Genomic DNA, 7,080 nt, shown 5'->3' on the forward strand with positions numbered 1-7,080 from the left:
TTACTGCACAGGATGACACTGCATTCAAACACCTGCACAAGTTTTACACCCAGCATCTTTTACAACCTCAGGGCTCAACTTCAACACCACACTTTTGTCACTCATTCATGTTGAACCCTATAATATGTGTTCAAGGGAATTGATAGGTGTTTGCTGTTGAAAGACCCACCCCATGAGTCTTAACTCAGAGTTGCAACAGGCTTGAACGAGCCCAGGCACGCCCAGATACCTAGGGCCGAGTCACCGTGAAAACTAACAGACCATAAAAGGAAAGGAATGCAGAACAGACCAGGAGTACCACTCACAGGCCACCTGGCAGGAAGAGATAAGCCCCCAGCCCCCGACATCCAGGACGCCCCAAACCTGCCAATGTGTGTAGCTATACCTTATTACCTCATCATGTGAAATAGCCAATCATATGTGAACATGTCTATGTGCCTCGTTTGAATCCACCAATCCCCGTAACTATGCATCTGCTTCTGTACGCCCGCTTCTGCTTCCCCAATCCCTATAAAAGCCCCATGCTGGAGCTGCTGGGTGCGCAAGTCCTCCGAAGAGACTGTGTGCCCGCAGGTACCTGTGTTTTCCAATAAACCCTCTTGCTGATTGCATCCGAGTGGACTCGGCTCGGTCATTGGGCGCTTGGGACTCCTCCTGAGGGAAAGGTCCTCTCTGGGGGTCTTTCATTATGGGGGCTCGTCCGGGATTTGGAGACCCTCCGCCCAGAGATCACCGACCACCCACCGGGAGGTAAGCCGGCCGGCGTTTGTCTTGTCTGTTGTGTCTTGTCCTGTGAACGATCGATCAATAGGCTCAGATCTGGGGACTATCTGGGCGGGCCAGAGAAGGAGCTGACGAGCTCGGACTTCTCCCCCGCAGCCCTGGAAGACGTTCCAAGGGTGGTTGGAGGAGAGGGAGATCCGGATCCGTGGCACCTCCGTCCGTTTTCGGAGGGATCCGCACCCTTGATGACTCCGTCTGAATTTTATTGGAGTAGAGGATCCAAGACCCTCGCTGACTCCGTCTGAATTTTTGGTTTCAGTTTGGTACCGAAGCTGCGCGGCGCGTCTGCTTGTTACTTGTTTGACTGTTGGAATTGTTTGTCTTCTTTGTGACCTGACTGTGGTTTTCTGGACGTGTTGTCTGTTAGTGTCTTTTTGACTTTTGTTTCGTGTTTGAATTTGGACTGACGACTGTGTTTAAAATCTTGGACCGACGACTGTGTTTGAAATCATGAAACTGTTTGCTTTGTTCGTCGAAGAGTTTTACTTGGTCCCCTTAACGCTTAGTGAGTAAGAAACTTAATTTTGTAGACCCCGCTCTAGTGGCAGTGTGTTGGTTGATAGCCAAAGTTAATTTTTAAAACATAGTGTTTTGGGGGTTGGGGATTTAGCTCAGTGGTAGAGCTCTTGCCTAGCAAGCGCAAGGCCCTGGGTTCGGTCCCCAGCTCTGAAAAAAGGAAAGAAAAACAAAACAAAAACATATAGTGTTTTATCTGTGCTTATGCTCGCAGCCAGCTGTGATGAACTGGGAAAGATTTAAATTTTCCTTGGGAGTAAGGAATCTTAAAGGCGGAGTTTCAGCCGGTATGGCACTTAGTGCATAGCTGCCTAAAAGATCAGAAATGCTGTTAACAGGCTATAAAAAAAGGACAGGCTGTGTTAGAAATGCTACAGGAAGAATGATCTAAAAAGGCTGAGAGCTAAGTGGGGCTATAAGGAAAACAAGAACAGGAAAGGAATTTCTGACATTTGCTCACAGTAGGAGAGCGCTCATTTAGAGAAGTTCTTTAAGGAAGCCTGCCTTATCTGCTGTCCTTATTCCAAGGGAGGAGTCAGTCTCCAACATTAAATTACTTTTCTCACTGATCATCATTAACATGGAGAGTGCCTTTGGTCCTATCCCCACAGCAGCCAGTTCCTGCCCCTATGGTTAAAATGCCCCAGGTTGGGGGACAAAAAGAGCCCCTAAAATAGTTTCAAAGAATCTACAACTGTGAAGAACTTTGTTTTGCCAGTCAGGATTAATGTTTTCTTTTCCATGGGCCTATAGCCCACTGAGACAGTTTGGTAAAGGGCTGTTACTAAAGTCCTGAAAGCCCCAGGTGAACTGGTTACAATTCTTTTGTCAGCTGCTTAGTATCTAGCACCCAGGTTCTAACCATCTCTCCATCCTTTTGTTATTAGTTGTTACTAGAAGCCTAGTGTCATTTGGAGGATGGTTCTCTTGAGAGGCAAAGCCCCAAGCTGACACTGAAGGGAGGTAGGTACTCCTTAAGGGAAAATCTAAGCCCAGAGAGACAGCCGGTAACAGCTAGGCTGCCTCTCTGCTCGCCTTTCTGTTTCATAGACAAAGCTTGTGCTTATATTTACAGTGGCCTTTTTGTCCAAAAAAAGGCCTCCTGGTTTAGCTGTGTGACTAAATGCTATTTGTCCTCTTCAGTGGACCTCTCTCCTCTAGATTCCCTTCTTGTTTTCTCACCATCCCACGTGAGATGCTTGTTAGTAACTGTTACAGATCTTCTTTACCACTGAGGAAAGACAGAATCCTGCTAGAGGCCAGAAAGAATGTTCCAGACATGGATGGAAGGCTCCTGACTGTTGACTTCAATGCCCCTGAAGGTAGGGAGTGCTCCAGGTCTGTCCCCAGGCTCCGAGGGTGGGTCTCCTAGGGGCTGGAAAATGCCCCACCAATCTGGCTAAGATAAGGAAAGGATATGAAGAGAAAGTTACAGAAACTTGAAGGGTAAAGCTAAGTCACTGAGAGAGTTATTGTAAGTTGCAGAGAAAATAAGTTGATGCGTGGTTCAGGGTCTGTGCAGAAAAGTGGACAGCACCTAATAGCTGTAGAAGAAGATGCAGAGAGACTGAAAGAAAGAAAGAAAGAAAGAAAGAAAGAAAGAAAGAAAGACAGGAAGAAAGAGGATAAAAAGAGCAGGAAGCTAGGGAAGAAAAGAGACAAAAAGAAGAGGAGATTAGAGAGCTAAAGAGAGATAAAAGACAAGAGAGGAACATATACTGGCCACAGTAGTTAGGGAACTTAGGAAGATAGTACCTGGCAACAGAAGAGAATTCCTGGCTAAAGATCAGTGTGCCTAATACGAAGAAAAAGGACATTGGGTCAGGGACTGCCCCAGAAAGAACAAGAGGGGACACTGGAGAGCCTCTTGGTGCTGGCTATGCACAGAGATAGAAGGGAAGCCCGCCCAGTTGTTTTGTGGATACAGGGACCCAATGCTCTGTGCTCCTATGCTCCAGTGGGCCAGTATCCAAAGACCTTGGGTACAGGGGCCTGCTGGCAACAAACAATACTTATGGACTGCCCGAAGAACAGTGGACCTTGGCGTGGGCCGGGTAACCCACTAGTTCATAGTCATCCCTGACTGCCCCCATCCCTTGCTCATGAGAAAATTGCTCCCCAAAATGGCTTGCGTGGGCTGAAATGGCTGGGTGAGGCCATGTGTATGCATATCTACAGACTGTGTATGCGGAGCTTAAGACCTGTCTCAGTGCACCAGTACCTGATGCTGGCAGATGAATGGCTTAGCGCTGTTCTACTTGGAACATATCACTCCTGCCAGCCGGGCACTAACAATTATCACCCAATCCAGGACTTAAACTGTGATAGACTGGCTGATGTTTGCCTTTGAATAGAGTGTCCCAAAAGATGGGACCACTGGTCAGCTGCCATGGACTAGATTCTCCACCTGTTGGGGGCAATCTGGTCACCTTGCTGCCCAATCCGACCTGGAGCCACCACAGCACGAGTGTCAAGCACTGGCAGAAGCCCATGGGTGGAGGAAAGACCTCAGCGACTGGCTGATTGACCCCTGCTGAAAGCCGAGGCTACCTTGTCCACAGACGGGAACAGTTCTCTTCATGAAGGTCAGAGATAAGTGGGTGCTGCCATGGTGGACAACACAATGTCATCTAGGATGGCTGAACCTCAACCCCCCAGTACATCAGTGCCGCAGATGCCTTTGCCATCTCTTGGATGCCCTGATGAAGCCAACAACTGTGAGTACTATTCATTGCTCAGGATATCAGGAGGGAAGAGATTCAGTGACATGGGGCAATAACGAAGCAGATCAAGTGGCTCGAAAAATGGTTATGCAGGAGCCCATCCTGGTTGCAGGCCTGCAAGAGACAGCCACTGAGAACTAGGATTGGACTAAGGGATGGCCTCACTTAGAAAAGGCCCAAATTGCTTAAAAGATAAAGGACAATGGCACACTTGAGGGGAAAGCTATACTCCCCAGAGAACAAAGAAAAGACTCACTTTGCCAAATACAGAAATGGACTCATTTAGGAGATAAAAAGTTTGTCCAAGTAGTTAAGTGTATGTAATAGACTTTAAGATTTTAGCCAGAGAGGCAGTAGAAAGTATAAGGTATGTCTGAAAAGCTCTCAGGGAGAACTTTCCCTCAGGATGGAGACCCTCCAACTCCAAAGACCAGACCGAGACACCACAGGATGCAATCAGCAAGAGGATTTGGTTTATTGTCGGGATACACAGGCACAGGCACCTGCGGGCGCTTCAGTCACTCGGGGGACTGGCGCGACCCACGGAACCAAGGATGGGCTTTTATAGGATTTTGGGGAGCAGAAGCAAGCATACAGAAGCAGATGCATGGTTACAGGGATATAATTGGTGGATTCTAATATGGCAAGGGTTTAGCCCGGGGGCAAGTTTCCTAGCTACCTTCCTGAAACATAACGGCTGACTCGGCCCCCCAAGGGTTCAGCCCGGGGGCAAGTTTCTTAGCTACCTTCTTGGAACATAACGACTGACTCGGCCCCCCACCAGGGTGTGGGACCTCTCCTGGGGCTTTTTTTCATTGTCAGGTGCTCAACCGAAGTCGTCCTGTTGCCAGGCCTTCAACCAAACATATCTTGCTTGGCAGCCGCTGTGTACTCAGTGTTCTAACCTTTCCCTGAACCAGTCATCTTAAGTACAGCCTTGCAAAATGGCGTTACTGCTGCTAAGCTGGGGTCTTTCATGTCAATAAGTGAATGCTTAGCAAGCAAACAGGGCAAAGAGACCTAGAGAGTTTGGTGAAAAGTCGAAGTGAACTTCACTGAGATAAAACCAGAAAAATATAATCACAAGTATCTCCTAGTGCTTGTAGATACTTTTTCAGGAATAGATAGAAGCTTTCCTCACCAAACGAGAGACGGCCTCTGCAATCATCAAGAAGATACTGGAAGAAATCTTCCTCTTGGAATGCCCAAGGTAATCTGGTCAGACAACGGCCCTACTTTCGTTGCCAAGGTAAGCCAGGGTGTGGCCAAGTATTTAGAGGTCGATTGGAAATTACATTGTATTTACAGACCTCAAAGTTCAGGACAGGTAGGGTAAATAAATAGAACTCTAAAAGAGACCCTGACCAAATTAACCATGGAGACTGGCGCAGACTGGGTGACACTCCTTCCCTCTTGCTCTCTTCAGAGCAAGAAATACCCCTTCCAGATTCAGCCTTACCCCCTTTGAGATCTTATATGGGGCCTCAGCCCCACTGACTGTATTAGATGATGTTACTGAACCAACATGTCATAGTGCCATAGTAATAATGATTTGTGTGCCAGGCTAAAAGACCTACAGGTGATACAGAAAGAAATCTGCTCAGAGCTGGCAGCAGCCTATGCCCTGGGGACCCCTGAGACATCTCACCAGTTCCAGGTCGGAGACTCGGCTACATACGATGGCACCGAACCCAGATACTCACTGGAAAGGACCGTACCTGGTTCTGCTGACCACCCTGACAGCCATCAACTCTCAACCCTCACCAGCCGTGTACTAGCTGTTGGGGCTGAGAGCTGGGACCTAGAGGGAAACTCAGATCTTCAAAAAGCTCCCTAGACTTAATTTCATGTTTGCCCCGGGTTTTATCAAGATAGGTGTGGGGATAGGCTTGATTTCTATTACAAATGATTTAACATTGCATATGTTAGTACTCCTAACACTTCTTGGGACTGTGCCTCAGGGATCACAATCTGTATAAGTTTAGAAGTTCTAAAAGCTAGTCATGACCTTGGTGTGTAGGTTTAGATAGTGTCCAGATTGGAATCCTGATGCTAAAGACTTAGTAAGAAAAAAAAAAAGAGTTGAGAATTACTTAAGGCTATCTAGGTGCTGCAAGGGCAGCACAAGGACATCTGCCATTGCCCTGCAATGCAAGGTTTATAGAGAATTCAGAACTGCCATTGACTCAGATATAAAAAGAGTGAAAGACTTTTTAGCTGACCTCCAAGAATACCTAACCTCCCTCTCAGAGGTAGTCCTTCAGAATAGGAGAAGATTAGACCTGATATTCCTTAAAGAAGGAACCTGTGTGCTACACTGAAAGAATGTTGTTTCTATGCAGACCATACAGGATTAGTGAGAGATAACATGGCTAAGCTCCGAGAACGCTTGGCCCAGAGACAGAAGCTGTTTGATTCCCAACAAGGCTGGTTCGAGGGGTGGTTTAACCGATCCCCTTGGTTTGCTACCCTGGTGTCCACCTTGATGGGACCCTTAATCATCCTCCTCCTAATCTTCCTCTTTGGCCCCTGCATTCTAAACAGATTGATGCAGTTCATAAAGAACAGACTCTCAGTCATTCAGACGCTTGTTCTCACCCAACAATACCAGAGGGTAAGACAACAGGAAGAGATTCCTTAGAATTCGATTTGAGTAAAGGATTTTACTCAAGTCTAAAAGAAAATGGGGGAAAATGAAAGACCCACCCCATGAGTCTTAACTCAGAGTTGCAACAGGCTTGAACGAGCCCAGGCACGCCCAGATACCTAGGGCCGAGTCACCGTGAAAACTAACAGACCATAAAAGGAAAGGAATGCAGAACAGACCAGGAGTACCACTCACAGGCCACCTGGCAGGAAGAGATAAGCCCCCAGCCCCCGACATCCAGGACGCCCCAAACCTGCCAATGTGTGTAGCTATACCTTATTACCTCATCATGTGAAATAGCCAATCATATGTGAACATGTCTATGTGCCTCGTTTGAATCCACCAATCCCCGTAACTATGCATCTGCTTCTGTACGCCCGCTTCTGCTTCCCCAATCCCTATAAAAGCCCC

The 7,080-nt window shown here is 47.4% G+C and overlaps 1 long non-coding RNA gene across 2 annotated transcripts; it reads left to right on the forward strand.

Annotated features, from left to right (window-relative positions):
• Positions 1–503: 503 nt before the first annotated feature.
• On the forward strand, positions 504–5,835 carry LOC134486848 (uncharacterized). 2 transcript variants are annotated; one of them, XR_015687092.1, is made up of 2 exons: positions 504–750; positions 5,586–5,835. It is a non-coding gene; the product is annotated as an uncharacterized LOC134486848 (long non-coding RNA). The 2 variants fall into 2 exon arrangements; XR_015687091.1 differs by lacking the exon at positions 504–750 and adding an exon at positions 2,533–2,621 and having other exon boundaries at positions 5,586–5,749.
• Positions 5,836–7,080: the final 1,245 nt, after the last annotated feature.

Source organism: Rattus norvegicus, chromosome 4, assembly GCF_021556685.1.
Source record: "Rattus norvegicus strain SHRSP/BbbUtx chromosome 4, alternate assembly SHRSP_T2T, whole genome shotgun sequence".
Lineage (NCBI taxonomy): Eukaryota > Metazoa > Chordata > Mammalia > Rodentia > Muridae > Rattus > Rattus norvegicus.